The sequence below is a fragment of the Chelon labrosus genome (genome assembly GCF_963514085.1).
Source record: "Chelon labrosus genome assembly, chromosome: 1".
NCBI classification, from domain to species: Eukaryota; Metazoa; Chordata; class Actinopteri; order Mugiliformes; family Mugilidae; genus Chelon; species Chelon labrosus.
In genome coordinates, this window is record NC_140337.1 from 30,115,309 (window position 1) to 30,133,799 (window position 18,491).

Below are 18,491 nucleotides of genomic sequence, written 5' to 3' on the forward strand. Positions count from 1 at the left end.
CCCTCAAGAAACAGATTTGTCTTGGGTAGCGATCACTTGTTTTCCAAGTGTAATGTCTTGTTTATTCAGTATGTTTTTAACACCATGTCCAACAGGTTTCTTTTCATAAAGGTAAGTTAGGTTATGTTTATAACGTGGATTACAAAGGGGTGTTGCTTATTCAGCACTAAAACTACTCACAATGAGAAAGAGATTCAGGATTAAACAGTTACTTGTTACTGTAGTTGCGTTACTGTCATGAACCTCCTCAGTTTTCTTGCCAATAAGGCGGTGTCAACAAAAAAGTAATGTGACGCCTGGAGCTCTACTGAAGACATCCGACTTGGCTTACCAGACACAGGCAAGAGCTGCAAAAAATCCAATTCTTAGACATATTTAAAAAGGTAATAGTAATTCAGTTATGAAGTAACTAGTAACTATAACTAATTACTTTTTAAAAGTAACATGCCCAACACTGTAAGGAAGTGACATCGAATAAGCACAACGTGCACATCCAGGAAGTCTAAATAAACAACCTGACACCAGACCGGGGAGAGACAGGGCGATATATACAGTTCAGCTCAAAAATGTTTGCACCCTTCAGAATTTTTTACATTTCTGCAGAAGGTCAACTAAACAAATGAAACTGAAAAATATAATACTTGCATTGAAAATGAATCATTTGTACATATCAGTGAGTTATAAAAGTTGGTGCCTCCTTGTTTCCAGTATCTGCTGTGACCTCCTTGTAACTAAATGTTTCTGGTAACTGCTGATCAGTGGTCTACAGCAGCTTGGAGGAATTTTAGCCCATTCCTCAGAACAGAACCACTTCAGTTCTGAGATGTTGCTGGGTTTCCTCACATCAACTGCTTGCTTCAGGTCCTTCCACAACATTTCTATTGGATTAAGGTCAGGACTTTGACTTGGCCGTTCCTAAACCTTCATCTTGTTCTTCTTTAACCGTTCTTTTGTAGAACCACTTGTGTTCTTGGTTCTCGTTGTCTCGCTGCATGACCCAGTTTCTCTTCACATTCAGCTCATGGACAGACGTCATCACATGAGCCGTTTTGAGTAATTTTTCCCCAGAAATGCAGAAAGAGGGGTGCGAATTATTTTAAGCGCCACTTTAATACTGTATCCACATGGAAGTAACGTGGAAATAAGACACAGGTGAAACTAATGATGGCGGAGCAAACAAATGAAGTTAAATAACTGAGGTTCAGGAACAGGACCACGCCTCAAACACCCAATTACCCGCACCTGCCTATATAGGTGCATCTAACCTCTCCTCGCCCGTTTGACTCAGTTCTCAAACGAGCGTTCGAGAGCACAGACACGAATTAAAAAACTAGATTACCTTCACCATGGACCGCGAGTTGGTCCTCGACAAATCCGACAGCGAATCGTTTGACATCCCGTCGATCATCCTCGATTCTCCTATTCCGTCTGCTTCAATCCATTCGCCTCCAGCTAGCCACCTCTCCCGACTACGCTCTGTTGTCCAAGGTCCTCAAAACCTCGTACATTATCCTCCATCCAGCGATTATAACCTTCATCTTACATCTCTTCCACCACGTCCAGACAGAGGCCGCAGTATTCAGCACTGCTCACCTGAGCCACGTCCACCCATAAACCGCCATAGCGAGCCGGCGTAACGGCCGCCCCACTCCTCCACTCCTGACTGCCATCGCAGACTGGACAGTCACTTGCCCCCAGCACACCTTGAAAAAGAAGGGCATTCCATTCCACCTCAGCGATAATAAGGCAAAACTTTTTCAAACTGCTCCAAAACTCCATCTTCTTTACCAGGCAAACAACATGCTTCAACTTAGGTCTTCCAGCTGGACCCCAACACGTCATCATGTCTGTGCATGCTGACGTCATCATGCAGCCCGCAGCATCAGGTCGGGTTCTAGTTCCACCAGCCATATCCAGCCAGAACCAGGTCCTATCAGTTCCACCTCCACCCCACTTGTTGAACTTGTTCTCTTCCTTTGTCTCATCCCTTACCCATACATCCCATCATCCCAGCATTCTTTTCTCTTCCCTTCCTTCAGCCATTTCCAACACAGCGCCTTCGGCTTCAATAGCTCCCTCATCCACTTCAGATACCTCCACCTCGGTAACTGCTAGCCACAGGGACCCTTCTCTTGAATCAAATCTATTTCCTACAGACTTATCCCTCTCATCCTCCCTCCCCATCCTTAACCCAACCTCCCTGCCCCAACGACCATCTACATTTCTTTTGCCTCCCATTTCTCCCGCAGCAGCACCTTCCTCTCTTCCATCAATCAGTCCGCTGGTTACCAACTTCATCTTTGCAACTGCTATTCCAGCCACTCGCCCAATGTCCACACAATGTCATTCACCAATGAGATTGATTGATCGAGAGAAATTACACCTATTGAATTCGCTCTAGGTTTTTCCCTTTTTAGAGACGTTATATGCTCGTCATTCCCAGACTGCAGAGAAGAACTTCACGATTATATATCCATAATTCTAGACCTTGCATTAAGTTTCAGAGACACTGGCTTTTACTATTACCATGTCCCTTTTGCTTCCCAGGCTGCAAGCACACTACAGCAATTCAATCTGGGCACATACTGGGGCACCCTGGACTCTGAGCTATACTGTAGAATGTTTGCTTCTCACCCTGCCATCTCTTGCCCCCTTTGTGGAGCTCCGTCCCACCCAGCCATAGCATACGTCATCATCGCACCTCTCACTTCTCCCGACACCAAACATCCAGCCCCAATCCATATTTTCTTACCCCTCTCCAGCCGCTCCACCTCCTCACGTCAACCTATCCTCTTCTTACCCTTCCAGAGCAAAAAAACTCCACCTTTCAACCATGGCTCTATTCCCCAGGTTGTAGACAGAAGAGGAAGACCCTACTCGATCAGGGCAGCAGGACGGTCTGTAATAGCTTCAATGACCTAGGTTGCAGATTCTCCAGTTGCCGATTCCTACATACTTGCTCCTTCTGCAGTGGTGGTCATTCCCGGCCCAGTTGTCCCCATTACCCCACCAAACAGGACTTATGACTAAACCAGTTCCTCAAAACACCCATTAAATTATTGACGCCTTCAGCTCAGCCCTTTGAAACCATCCAAACCGCTCCTTCATTAATTCGCCTAGCCGATCACGGGGCCTAGTTGACCAAGGCCAATATCGCCAGCGCCTTTAAAGTCTTGCCTTTACAACTTGACTTCTGGAGCAGTAGCACGTAAAGGGCCCCTGCCCCTTTCAGAAGCCCTCTGCTGGATCCTCATTAACCACAAGCTCCCTTTCGTGGTACATTTGTTGGATGACTTACCATCACAGCCTCATTCTCACCCCCATCCCACGGTCTCACCACACTCAGGTCTGCTTTCACCAATCTTGGCATTCCCCTTTCCAAAGAGAAAACAGACGGACCCCACAACTCCCTAGAGTTCTTTGGCATCACTCTGAACTGTATTTCATTCCAAGCATCTTTGCTACCAGAAAAGCTTTACCATATTTCTTTGCTAATTTCCATTTCCTTCTAGCCCCCAGCAGTTCTAAATGGCAGCTTCTCTCCCTTCTCAGCCATCTCGATCACGCCATCCACATCATTACCCAAGGTCGACCTTTCCTTTCGCACCTCCTGTCACTGGCTTTGACCGCTCCTTCCCTCCTTCATTCCATCAACCTCAAACCAACCTGCAAAATGGAACTTAAAATATGGCATCATTTTGTTCTTGGAACAGTATTTCTTTCTTTTATGACGACTTCATCTCCCAGCCCGATGACATCCAGCTTTACACAGATGCAACGCCCTCTGTCAGATTTGGAGGATACTCACTTCTCAGTGGCCATCTGAAAATTTCTCACTGTCCCATTCCTCTACTCTGTACAAGTTATACCCCATTGTCATCGCACCCCTTTTTTGGGGGCATGATTGGTCAAAAAGGTTTTTTCCATCCACTCCAACAATATAGCCACCACCAACATCATAAATAAAGGCCATTCCAAATCCCTCCTATCAATTCAGGTGTAGGCCACTCCGGCCACTCATTCCGCATCGAAGCCGCATCCACCACTTCTAGTCAAGGTATTTCTGACTACCTCATCAAAATACTTGGACGATGGACATCACAAGCCTACCGTGGCTACATCCGTACCCACCCTAATGACATCAGAACAGCCCAACTCCAACTTGCCTCAGCATACTCTTTTGGGGAACCAGGTAGTTGACGTTTCCAGAGATATGCCGCCACCGTGAATCTCTGTCCTGAGTTCCTACATCCAGACTTCCAAGGATTGCCATCCATTCTCTTTCCCTTCCCCTCCACCCTTCCATCCCTTTTCGACGACCCCTCCATCCCTTCATCCCTTTCCCCCTCAACCCGTCTCATCCCATCCCCTTCACCCCTCTGTTCCATCTAACATGAATCAGATGTTAGATCAGACATTAGCTAACAGGCAAGTGTATCAAACAAATAAACCCAGAAAATCCAGGAAAACCAAACCAGATTTTGATCAAAGTCAATATATTGACACAAACCTCCTGCTTCACTGACTCAACTTCCTTCTTCTGCTGCTTGCTGGAATTTAGTGGCAACTGAGAAGGATGAGGAGAGAGATCAGAAAGATTACAAATGATGGACATGCAGATTATATTAATGTAGATGTGACCACTTACCCAAGAAAGCAATGGATTCCTGGAAGCAGCAGCTTTGTTTTCCAGCTGGAAAAAAAAAGAGATATTTAAAAGCACTGGAATTTAATTTGTTTCCTGGCCTGTGTCTGTTTCTATTTCTCAATGTCAAACTTAAATCTGAAGGATGATATTTGCATTTTCTTTGAATATTGTTGGTTCTGATGCAACAGATGTGTGTGTTTTCATAAAATACTTGTCTCTCCATGTCTATCAGCCTGTTCCTGTCACCCGGTTGCATTAACTGAATATTTTCTGTCATTGACCGTAAAAAATGTGAAGGAAAAATCTGAAGGCCATTTGTCATTTTGACAGAATGTAATTCACACCCCTGACCATTTGGTAGAGAAAGACCTTATTAATTTGCTCTTGTCTCTAATCGCTGTTTGCATTCCAAATATCGCAGATATTGGTGCACGATTTCCTGGCCTTTATAACCCTGTCAGTCAAAATGACAGACAATGAAAAAGTCTAGCGCAACCTCTGCTCTCACCTCGTCATTTATCTTCTGCAGCTGCTGCTTCTCTTGTTCAAGCTTCTTGTTATCACCCATCAGTTTATCCACCTGAGGAGAAATGTGATGTTTAACAGTAAGACACAAATTTCTGCAGAAAATAATACACAGAATATATAAACACAATACATAACATAGAATACATAAAATAGTGATTTAATAACATAGAAATTAGGGTATGTGAGTTTACTTCTTCAGTCTTGTTCTCCAGTTGAAGTCTCATCTCTTTAGTCTTGTTCTCCAGTTGAAGTCTCATCTCTTCAGTCTTGTTCCTCAGTTCTTCTTTGGTTTTCTGCAGCTCTTCTTCAATCTTCTCATTTTTCTCTGTAAGCTATCAGACAGACAGATGGATGATGATCAGTCAGCAGGTTTACTGATGTTCAAACTGATCAACCTAGACCTAATGTTTTACTTCTTGTTGCTTACATCTTTCATTTTCTTCTTCCTTCCTCCAAAAACCATCACCTTTATTGTTTCCTCTGTCAGGAGCTTTTCTCCTCTTTCAGGTTCATCTCTGGATCTTTTCTTGGTTTCTGTGTAAAATCAAAGCAGCTGAATTCAACTATTAAAGACATTTGCTGGTGTTTTAGATCATTAATGTGGTAACTTATCTGGAACTTACTGGTTGTATTTTGTCTCCACACAAAGAAGACACCAGCTAAAATAACCATGATGCTAACAGCCAAGCTAACAGCCAAACCAGTGATGATGGGAACAGCAGAACTGGACGAGGACAAGAAGAAATCATCTGAAATGATAACACACAGAGTTACATGACATTTCTACACAATCACACACAAACTGTGTCAAACTAAAATAATCTCATGGTCCGTTTTCTAAGCGTGTTCTACCTGTAACATGTATGTGAGCCTCTCTGGTCTGGTTGATGTTGTTCTGTTGGACTCTACAGGTGAAGCTGTTGCTGTGTCTCTTGTCCACAGTCACTCTGCTGCTGACAGTATAGAGGTCATCAGGACCTCTGACTGTCTCTGGAGGTCCAGCAGAGAGCAGGTTTCCCTCAGCATCCAGCCACAACACCTCAGGCTCTGGATACCAGCCTGCAGACTCACACTGTAACACCACTCCTCCTCTGTCTCTGTCCATATCTGATAAACTGATGACGGGTGAGGAAACAGGAGCTGAAGCTGAGCACAAGGAAGAAGAAATGTGGTTTTAGGTATTTTAATCAATCTGAAATATGTTGATAGATACATAAATTATGCTGACCCACATCATATCTTTACTCACCAACACGTAACTGAACAAAAGTCTCCTTTTCCAGTGCTGGAATAAAACATCTGTACTGTCCCTCATCAGAGAGTTTCACTTTGGAGAGTTTCAGTGAAATGTTTCCTTTCGTCAGCTCATCAATGAACAGAGATGTTCTGCCCTCAAACAGTTTGTGCTTTTTACCAACAAGTTCCTGTTGGGAGCGCCAAACATAAACAAATCTCGGGTCTAGATCGGGTCTCGTCCACTCCAACGTCAAGTCAGTGGCGTCTTTGGCCTCCTGCAGGTGACATGGTAGAACCACGTCTTCACTAAGAGTTGCTACTATTGGCTGAAATGAACCAATCACTTCAGACTGACCTGGAAATCAGAGACAGTCTGTTTTAGGGTTTTTCATGTTCTCCATTAAGTGTTCTGTTCCGAGGAATGGGCTAAAATTCCTCCAAGACCAGATCAGCAGTTGCCGGAAATGTTTCGTGGATGCCGTATCATTGCTGCAGAAGGAGGTCACAGCAGATACTGAAAACAAGGGTTCCCTTACTTCTACAACTCACAGAAACATAATATGGGCTCATACAAGTTTAATATTTCTGTTTCATCAATTTGTTTGGGTTCTCCATGGCTACTTCAGGAGTTGTTTTTATGCAGAAATTAAGAAAATTTTTAATGGAGCAAAAACTGAATTGACCATACAAACTTATAAAAGAGTGTGCATGCTTCTGAAATTCTGTTATTCAGCATTTTTTCCTTTTTATCTTTTTTCTTTAAAAGTTTCCCCTTCATTTCCAGTACAGCACAGGTCAGCCCATTATAACGACCATGACCTTCTTTAACCCTTTATCAACATTTTATTTTGGTCTAACTTACCTCCATAGACTTGTGCAAGGAGAAGATGGAAAACCAACAAAGTGACAGAGCTGAGATGAAAGCTTGAGTACATGTCATCCATCTGGGAAAGCATCAAGAAGCTCTGAAAGTTAAGTGGCATGAAAATCAAAATATTTCTGTGCAGTCAACCATAAAACAAGCTGAAACAAGGGCAAATGGACATGTTGGGTTTCTTGTAGAAGTTTCATTGGAGTAGCTCAAGTTCTAAAAGACTGGCCAAACAAACACATGACTGAACACAAGAGAGACAACTTTTAGGTCAGGACTGAACTGTCAACCACCACCTGAAAGACAAAGGACACTCCTTAGAGGACAACGATGTCCACATTTGAGCCAGAGGAGACACATTGTACTCTTTTACAAACGATTCATCAATTCATCAAATTCACCAACATCTGTCCATAATTTGTTTTCAAGACTGGAGACTTTGGACGTTAATTGGTACTTAGAGTACAATTTACTTGTGAAGGATGACAGAATCTAAACAGATTCCTCCAATTACACGTGAGTATCTGGTTGTTACTCTGGTTATTAAATCATAAAGGCTGTCAGTAATCTTCCTATTGAAAATCCAACTCCTCGTCAGTCTTTTACAAATGAAGAAGCTACTTGGATGAAACATCTTTTAGATAGACCATGACCTAGATCTCTGACAGCCGTCACATACATGTCCTTTCAAGTGTGGACAGTGTTGTCCTCTAAAGCGCGTCTGTTGTCCTTCACGTGTAGGTGGACGTCACCTTTATGCAAAACTTCAGCCAAAACATGCACACAAGCTGGTTTATTAAAACAATTTTTACATTGTTTCGTTGTTAATGTAGGCTGGTCAGCCATAACATTATGACCATCTTGTGACAACTCAGTGTTCTGCTGGGAAACTTCTGGACCTGGCATTCATTGGTGTGGATGTTACTTAGACATGTAGCACCCACCTAGACCAGACCAGGCACCCCCACCCCATAGCAATGACACTCCTTGATGTCAGCAGCCATCCCCAGCAGGATGCAGCCTGACACAGACACACACAAAAACACTTTAGGAACAACTAAAAAAAATGAAAAACAACACAAGGTGTTGACCTGGCCTCCAAATTCACTAGATCCCAAACTGATCAAGTATCTGTGGGATGATCCACAGAGGCCCCTCCCCTCAAAGACCCCCACTAACAACATTCTGTTACCAGACACCACAGGACACCCTCAGAAGTCCCATGTCCATCCTCTGGTGAGTCATAATGTTAAACCTGATCGCCGTAGCTGACAGCATGATTGCAGTATTGCATCTGTGTTTTAGATATCATGTTATACTTTTATTTTTTTAAGGTTAAAACTCAAACCTCGCCACATAATCAACTTAGAAAAGGATTTGAAGCTGCCACGTTTGAATATTTCAGTGCCCTTTAGAATCACACAACGTCACAAAGTCCAGTATCTCTAATACTTCACTATAATGACAGGTTTTTCAGCGACAGTGAGCAGTTTGGCGCTAAAACCACCGCACGTCCCGTTGAACTGCTGCACAGCTCAGAGCACAAACACAACTTTTATATATGAAAAAACTACATTCTCTAAATGAAGAAAAATAGTTCCTGAATGTATTTTAAGAATGTCAGAGACAGAGATTACATACCTGTTCGTTGCTGCAGTCTGCTCACCGTGTGATCAGTTTGTAAATCACTGACAGATTTGTCAGGTGACCTCATTTGATCTTTACCTCATGACTGATCTGGTGATTCATTCACCCCTACAGTTTACCAAACTTTATAAAACATTGCTCTTTCAGTCAAAGTCTCATTCAAATCAAGCATGCATGTAACATAATGACTAACAAAGTGTCAAATGTGGCAGTTAAATATCTATACTGTGGTCTCTGTAGTGGATACTTGTTGCTGAGTTTTAAGTTGATCTTTGGATCAGCTTCTACGTGGAGGTCATAAATCATTGCCCTGCAGTCAAAGCTGTACAAGAAGCGGCAACTGAAGCAGGTCTGCTGTTTTACTGCAGGGGGCAGGATAGAACCTTTGAACTTCAAAGCAGCTGTCAGCTACACCGATCAGCCATAACATTATGACATTATGGCCATTATAAAGGGTACTGAAATATTAAAACACAGCAGCTTCAAATCACTTTATAAGTTGATTATATGATGACGTTTGCGTCTTAACCTTAAACAAATAAAAGTATAGCATGATTTCTAAAAGGCAGATGCAGTACTGCAATCATGCTGTCAGCTACACTGATCAGCCTTAACATTATGACCACCTTCCTAATACTGTGAAGGTCTCCCTTGTGGTGACTCATCAGAGAATGAACATGGGCCTTCTGAGGGTGTCCTGTAGTGTCTGGTAACACAATGTTGTTAGTGGGGGGGCCTTTGCGGGGAGGGGCCTCTGTGGATCATCCCACAAATACTTGATCAGTTTGGGATCTAGTGAATTTGGAGGCCAGGTCAACACCTTGTGCTGTTCTTCATGTTTTTTTTAGTTGTTCCTCAAGTGTTTTTGTGTGTGTGTCTATGTCAGGCTGCATCCTGTTGTGGATGGCTGCTGCCATCAAGGAGTGTCATTGCTATGGGGTGGGGGTGGCTGGTCTGGTCTAGGTGGGTGCCACATGAATGAATGCTAGGTCCAAATGTTTCTCAGCAGAACACTGAACTGTCACAAGATGGTCAATGTTATTCACTTCTCCTGTCAGTGGTCATAATGTTGTGGCTGATTGGTGTACGTCACATTGGAAAATCCCCACTAAACATTTTCTTTAGAACTGAAGCTACTTGAATGAAACGTCTCCCAGAAACCCTACAAGTGCAGTTGCTTTAGTTTCAACTTTATGTTTTTTTCTTCACTGTTGTCGCAATAAAGACAAAAAGAAGCAGAAGATGAATCATAACCTTTAATCATTTTTTTTTAATGCTGCACTCAAAGTTGTGGTTGATATATAAGAATAAAAATGTAACTTTAAATGAAGTGCTGTCATTTCTTTAACAAGTAATCTGGTATTGTTCTGCTATTCTCATAGCACGTAGACATCGGCCACAGCATCGGTGGTTGTTCATTTCTATCGTAGCCTGTACCGCCCTTCACACGTCTGAAGATGCTGCTGCAGCTTTTTAAATACACCCTCTGTGGTCAGACTAGAAGCAGCCACCAGTCTGAAGCCACGCCAACACATTTGCTTGGTTACCTGGTTTACTTCTGTCTCTGTTTTCCATCTCTACAACTCCAGAATCTTTATTCATGGTATTTTTAAAAAAGACAAAAAACACTGTTCAGCCACAGATTATTATTATTATTTTTTTTTACTACCAGTACTACCAGTATATAACGACAGTTCAAGTCTAAATGAATGGATGGATTTGGTTTGTCCTGAAACTGGATGATTAACAGACAACAATGTAAACAACAGATAAAAAGACATTTGACTGATTATAGACACATCACATAAAGATCAGGGAAGACCTGTGTATGTACCATTAAATGAAAATGTTATTAAAGTAATTTTCGTCCAACTCATTCCCTATCCATTGAATGGTGGTTCTCATTAGGTGGACGCTGATTTGTTTATTGATTACTTAAACTTTGTCCTTTGTCTTTATTTCCTTAATTGTCAGTATCGATCTTCTCTCCTCCTTCCTGGAGCTCCTTCCTGTTCAGACCCTGCATTAAGAAGTTTCCAGTTTTCAGTTCTAATCTGAGCTTTGCCTCTACTGTAACCACCGTCGGGGAAAAGATCTAAGAATTTCTATTTGCAGATGACGTCCTGGTTTATATTTCTGTTAATTTAACTGGCGCAACCTCCGCTCTGTCACTGTTATGCAGTCATTTTTAGTGGTTACTGATATTTTTCTACTAATTTCGTAAATTTCAACCAACAAGGGGGTAATTAAAATCCTTGGTAATGTTTTTATTGAGTAAGAGAGACTTTCCAGCTTGCTCAGGCATAACATTATGACCACCTTCCTAATATTGTGTAGATCTCAATTAAACTAAAGCAGGTCTGATATTTTACTGCAGGGGGCAGGATAGAACCTTTAAACTTAATAATAATAATAATAATAATACATTTGATTTATAAGTGCCTTTCAAGACTCCCAAGGACACTGTACAAAAACAAAAGGACACAAAACTAGGCAGAAAAAAATAAAAATAAAAAATGGAACAGTGCAGTCATGTTGGATAAGCTTTCTGGAACAGGTGGGTATTGAGTCTGGATTTAAAGAGAGGGAAGGAGTCAATGTTTCGGATGTCCGGTGGGAGTGAGTTCCAGAGTTGGGGAGCAGAGCAACTGAAGGTTCTGCTCCCCATGGTACTGAGGCGGGCCAAGGGCACAGAGAGGTGGATAGAGGAGGAGGATCTGAGGGAGCGGGAATATAAGGGATTGACAATATGGAGTAGATCCGAGAGATAAGGAGGGGTGAGGTTATGAATGGCCTTGAAGGTGTGGAGAAGAATCTTGAAGTCAATGCGGAATTTGACTGGGAGCCAGTGGAGATGCTGAAGCATGGGGGTAATGTGGTGAAACGAAGGGGTTTTGGTGATGATGCGAGCGGCTGAATTTTGGACCATTTGAAGCTTATGGAGGGATTTGCGGGGGAGGCCGAAAAGGAGAGAGTTGCAGTAATCAAGGTGGGAGGTGACAAGGCTGTGAACAAGGATGGAAGTGGTATGGGGGCTGAGAGAGGGGCGGAGACGATTTATATTGCCTAGGTGGAAATATGCAGACCGGGTAACGTTATTGATGTGAGATTGAAATGATAGTGAGCTGTCGAGGATGACACCCAGACTCTTAACCTGGGGGGAGGGGGAAACTAAGCAACTCTCGACTGTGAGGGAAAAATTGTCAGCTTTGGAAAGTGTGGGTTTGGTTCCCATGAGGAGGAGTTCTGTTTTATCACTGTTTAGTGTTAGGAAGTTTGAGGTGAACCAGGATTTTATTTCAGATAAACAAGTGATGAGGGAGGAGGGAGGGAGGGTGGACGTTGGTTTGGTGGATAGGTAGAGCTGAGTGTCATCCGCGAAGCAGTGGAAGTGAATATTGAATTTGCAGAAGATATTACCAAGGGGGAGGAGGTAGGTGTTGAAGAGGAGGGGCCCCAGGACAGAGCCCTGGGGCACACCTGAAGTAACTGGAGAAGCCTGGGATCTGAAGGACTTGAGTTGAATGAACTGGGTACGGGCTGAGAGATATGAGTGAAACCAGTCTAGAGGGGTGCGAGAGATGCCAATGGAGGATAATCTGTTGAGGAGGATAGAGTGAGAGATGGTGTCAAAGGCTGCAGTCAGGTCAAGGAGGATGAGAATGGTGAGTAAACCAGAATCAGCTGCCATGAGGAGGTCATTTGTGATCTTTAGGAGAGCAGTTTCTGTGCTGTGGCGGGGCCGGAAACTAGACTGGAATTGTTCATACAGGTGGTTGTGAGATAGGTGGGAGTGGAGTTGAGTAGCAACAGTTTTTTCAAGGATTTTGGAAATGAAAGGTAAGTTGGAGAACCAGGTTTTTTTCAATATAGGGGTGACAGCAGCAACTTCAAACCAGCTGTCAGCTACACCGATGAGCCATAACATTATAACATTATGACATTATGACCATTATAAAGGGCACTAAAATATTCAAACACAGCAGCTTCAACTCACTTTCTAAGTTGATTATGTGACAACGTTTGAGTTTTAACCTTAAACAAATAAAAATATGGCATGATTTCTAAAACGCAGATGCAGTACTGCAATCATGCTGTCAGCTACACCAATCAGGCTTAACATTATGACCACCTTCCTAATATTGTGCAGGTATCCCTTGTGGTTACTCATCAGAGAATGGACATGGGCCTTCTGAGGGCGTCCTGTGGTGTCTGGTAACACAATGTTGTAAGTTGGGGGGGCCTTTGAGGGGAGGGGCCTCTGTGGATCATCCCACAGATACTTGATCAGTTTGGGATCTAGTGAATTTGGAGGCCAGGTCAACACCTTGTGCTGTTCTTCATGTTTTTTTTTGTTTTTTTTAGTTGTTCCTAAAGTGTTTTTGTGTGTGTGTGTCTGTATCAGGCTGCATCCTGCTGGGGATGGCTGCTGCCATCAAGGAGTGTCATTGCTATGGGGTCGGGGTTTCTGGTCTGGTCTAGGTGGGTGCTACATGTCTAAGTAACATCCACACCAATGAATGCCAGGTCCAAAAGTTTCCCAGCAGAACACTGAAATGTCACAAGATGCTCAGTGATATTAACTTCTAATGTCATGGATGTGGTCATAATGTTGTGGCTGATCGCTGTACGTAAGCAGGCGAAAATGGTCAGCTACTGTGCGAATGTGTTGTGCAATGTGTCAAACATAGCTCTGTGTTCAACTTATGAAGCAACGTACACAGGAAGAGGAAGTTCTCACCTACACCATTTTTAGGCTGTGCTTCTGACTGGGTCTTAGATCAGTGTGCAGGAAGACAAGATGGAGGTCACAGCTATCTGCATAACATCGCGTGAGTATCGAGTGTTACGCTTCCACAATCTCCTCTTTTTAGGTTTCATTTTTTTCTGATATATGAATGCGTCTGAGATGCTTTGTTCTTTATTTGTCTTCCCAGTTTTGTTTGAGGTGTTCCTGCTGGGTGCGCACATTCAGGACGCTCAGCAACATGGTGAGTGTCAAATAACTAATCCTGAAGAGAGTCTGCTTCTTTTTTTTGCATAATACATTAATTAGTTTGGTCAGAATTACACCAGTTTAAAGATTGCCCATGCACAGAGACAAAGTGAGCAATGCAGCAGACGTTTGATTCTGAATCCTTTTCTTGACACTGTTTCTCTCGTCCTGGTGCAGATTTCCACATCTTTACCAACAAACAGCAGTTCTTCCAATACGACTCTATCTCTTTTCACTGCAATGGTCTCAGTGACCCGACTCAGCTGAAAGGAGTTAGGAATAATATAAGACCAATTAAGGACTGTAATGAGACAACCTGCAGAGTTAAGGACGTCTATGACTACGAAAGTGGAGAATACTGGTGCGAGACTGAAACAGAGAAGAGCAGCACAGTCAACATCACCATCACTAGTAGGTTTGAACCAATACCTCCTTTAAATCCAGAACAACCAATGGTGTTCATTTTGAGCTATGCTCCAGACTTGGCTTACTACAGTCAACGTGTGTGTGTTGTTTGGTAAAACTTTGGTAAAAACTGTTCAGATCATTTTCTCATAGAATGTAGGCTATAGTTTTTAGCTCTTACCATTTTAGACAACAATCCAATGTCAGAAGGAGAATTTGCTTTTAAAGTCAACTCTTCTACAAATGTACTTCTACGCAAAAGTATTTATAGATATACAGAGTGTTACATTAGTATCTTATAAAGCTCATAAACACCAATCAGCCACAACACTGAAACCACTCACAGGTGAAGTCAATGGATCATCTGGTTAAAATGCTGTATTTTGATGGGAAACGTTGACCAAGCAGTTCCTCAAATGTACATTAGAGACTTTTGGTTCTTCTTTGACTATTCTTTAGTAGAACGACCTGTTTGCTTGAGGTCGTTGCCTTAATGCATGAACCCATTTAAGACTGAGCTCACAGACAGATGTCTTGATGTTTTCGAGATTTTATTGGCTTCCCTTCGTCTACTTCCTGGTCTTGTGTCATAATCTGCTGATGTTATGAGTGATTTTTACCCTCAAGTCAAATCATCAAATCAAATTTTATTTGTATGGCACTTTTCATACTAAAAGCAATACAAAGTGCCTCACAGAGGCTAAAATCAGCAAAGACAAAACACAGGCTAAAAACACTAAGGACAGAACCCAATCCTCCCACCCCCGAAAAACACAAAGATACACAGAGACACACACCCACCCACACACACATACACACCCCCCCCACCCCCCTCCAAATTCCAAAGAGCGCAAAAACCTTTAAACTGCACTGTAAAACATGTGGTACGTTTAATATTTGATTGTCTGTTGCACGTATGTCACTCAGATGGTTCAGTGATTCTGGAGAGTCCTGCTGTTCCTGTATCGGAGGGAAACAATGTGACTCTGCGCTGCAAGAACAAGACCGACTCCCAAAACCTCACCAGTCAATTCTATAAAGACGGCTTGCTCTTGAAGGGAGGTGCTTCAACGACGATGACCATTCAAAATGTTTCCAAATCTAACGAAGGCCTCTACAAGTGCAGCATCTCTGGTGGTGGAATGTCACCAGAAAGCTGGCTGATTGTGAAAGGTGAGGCATAATGCTGCTTCAGAGTTACACACAGAAAACGTTTGGCTTCATATAACAATTTGTCCAGGGTTCTACACTTCTTCTGACAACTCCAAAGTTGAAGTAAACTCGACCGTTGACCGTCTGCCCTCAGAAGCCCCCCCATTGATGTGGACTGCTGTCACAATGTTAATCGGCATCCTGAGTCTGCTGGCGATCCTAGCGCTTTATGTCGGATTTCTTTTGGCGAAACACAAAGGTACAGGAAGACTTCTCACTGTGACCTTAACATTTTGTTGATGGCTTAACTGATAGTTCATTGTTGATGTCATTGTTGATCTACTATTCAAATCCAAGTATTGGGGATCGAAACCGACCGCTGACTCAGGTGGATAAATGTCCCTAAAAGTTTACAGTTACACTGTTCTAACTGCATATTGGATCATTTTCAGTTTTTGTCCCGCTTACACAATTAGACCTGAATGGTGGGAAAATAGACTTGAGGTTTAAAAACAACTCAATTGTCCTTTAATGCACCACTTTTAAGTATGTGCAATTTTAGTTTTTAGCTAATGATGTATATGGCTGGTAGATTTGTGTCTGATTTGAAGTTGTTTCCAGGTGCTCCTCGTGCTCCAGATATTCCAGAACCTGGAGATGACGCTGATAATGAAAACTGCATGGTCTACGCGGCCGTCGTCACTAAACAACGAAACAGTAAAGGTTTGTGTTTTGACTGTCGTCTTGATGAGAAGAACACTCTAGACAGGAATGAATGAGTTGACACGTCTGAGGTATTTATAACAGGTTTAAATGTGGTTGCCGAAGTGGTTCAGTCAGTATATGTGCGAATCGTTTTCTCATGGTCTGACTGCGCAGTCCCTATATTGAGTTGTGTTTGAGACGCTGCAGGAGCCTGATGAAGTGAAAGCAGAAAACCACAGACTGAAGAAGGGCTGTTACCTCGTACAGTCTGCTGATAGAAATAGTTAGAATTAGTTTCTCCTTTCAGAATTCTCACATCAAGGTCAGTAATCTAAACTCATGTAGAGGTGTTATAGATCACTGAACTGCTGAGCTCAACAAACACCACAGATTTTTGCTAGAGAAGATAACACAAATGTCACCAAGCTGAGTTTATTCCTCTTGTTTCAGACTGTAATGCAGAATCTGCATTACCCGGCTCCACAGCGGCAGAAGACAATGAACAATGTTCAGCCGAGGAGGAAGTGGTCTATTCTGCTGTTCGCACGGTAAGACTGGTCAAAACTGGTCATAATGCTGCCTTTTTTTTCTGTCACCAGCACATGAGGCAAATGTTTAGTGCTTGGCAACTCGGCAATGGTTGTCATATTCGCTATTGTTTTATTGATTGATGTTTTTAAATTAAATTACAATTAAAACTGTTATTTCCTGCAGATTGACTACTAAGATAATCAGTTAAGAATAAGAATAAGAATAAGAAAAACCTTTATTAGTCCCGCAATGGGGAAATTGCAGTTCACAACAGCTTACAAAAAATGCAGAATAAAAAATAACAAGAGTAGCTATAAAAGATAAATAATGAAATAGAATCGGATAGAAATATTGCACAGATTGAATTGTAATATTGCACGGGTTGAATTGTAAAATATTGCATAGACTGGTGTCAAGCTGTTGTTTGGAGTTTTTACACTTGTGGCGTAATAATATTGCACATATGATGTAGTAATATACTGATAACTGACTTTCTGTGACAAAATTCCTGTATCTGCTTTGGAGTCGAAGCCCAAAGTGTAGCTAAATATCACGGCATTGATTAACAGACTAGTGTTTTACCAAATCCTTCCCATCCTGCCCAGGGACTACAGGTGTAAATTAGCTATTGAGCTAACCCTGGTATAGAAGCTATTCTATGCATGGTCCCTGTCAAACAAAACCAATAAACTAAACTAAACTAAATGACAGAACTATGCAGAAGACAACAGTGTACAAGTATAGATGTTCAGATCTGCCAACTGAGCTTTAGGAATCCATTTTTCGTGTAAAGATGTCAATTATTTAAACAAATGCAATGTTATATTTGTTTTTCTGTGTGTTCCAAATATAGTTTAGCATGTGACTTCGGAAATGCGTTGTTTCCAAACTCAAAACTCCCCAAGGCCATTACTTTTGCCTGTGCTTTTCACACTATTCCACTGCCTTCTTCACTGAATGAGATTTTCTGCATTTACATGACACATTAACAACTGGATGCCCACGCAGGGAAGTTGAGGTTTAAAGTCAGAGAACCTTAAGATGTTCCTTTATGTGTTCTGTCTTACAGGGAAAAAAGAAACCAGAGACCAATCAGGAAACAGAGACACCAGAATGAAGACTGGTTGTGAAGGTCATCCAGGTCGTGGTATTCCCAAAAAATGAGCTGAAACAAGGACATCTGGACACATCTGGACATGCTGACTCAACCACTCTGTAGGGTTTCTTGAAGATGTTACATCCAAGTCTTCGGTTTTAAAAGTCTGGTGGGCAGTTGGGTTTAAACAGGAACATTTGTGAGTGGTGTCCATCAGTATCTCACTTGACAAGTGTCTGATAATGACCTGTTGACCAGATACTCACCTGTAGTTGGAGGAAAATAGTTTTGATCTTGTTTTGGGCCTCTAGGGATATAGGTTCAGACTGTCTTCAGAGAACCAGAGAAGACAGGTGAGGTGAAAGAGAAGTAAAGGAAGCCATCTATACCATTCAGCCACAACATTATGACTTCCTAATATCGTGTAGGTCTCCTTTTTGGTGACTAATCAGAGAATGGACATGGGCCTTCTGAGGGTGTCCTGTGGTGTCTGGCAACACAATGTTGTTAGTGGGGGGACTTTGAGGGGAGGGGCCTCTGTGGATCATCCCACAGATACTTGATCAGTTTGGGATCTAGTGAATTTGGAGGCCAGGTCAACACCTTGTGCTGTTCTTCATGCTTTTTTTTTTAGTTGTTCCTAAAGCGTTTTTGTGTGTGTTCCTGTGTCAGGCTA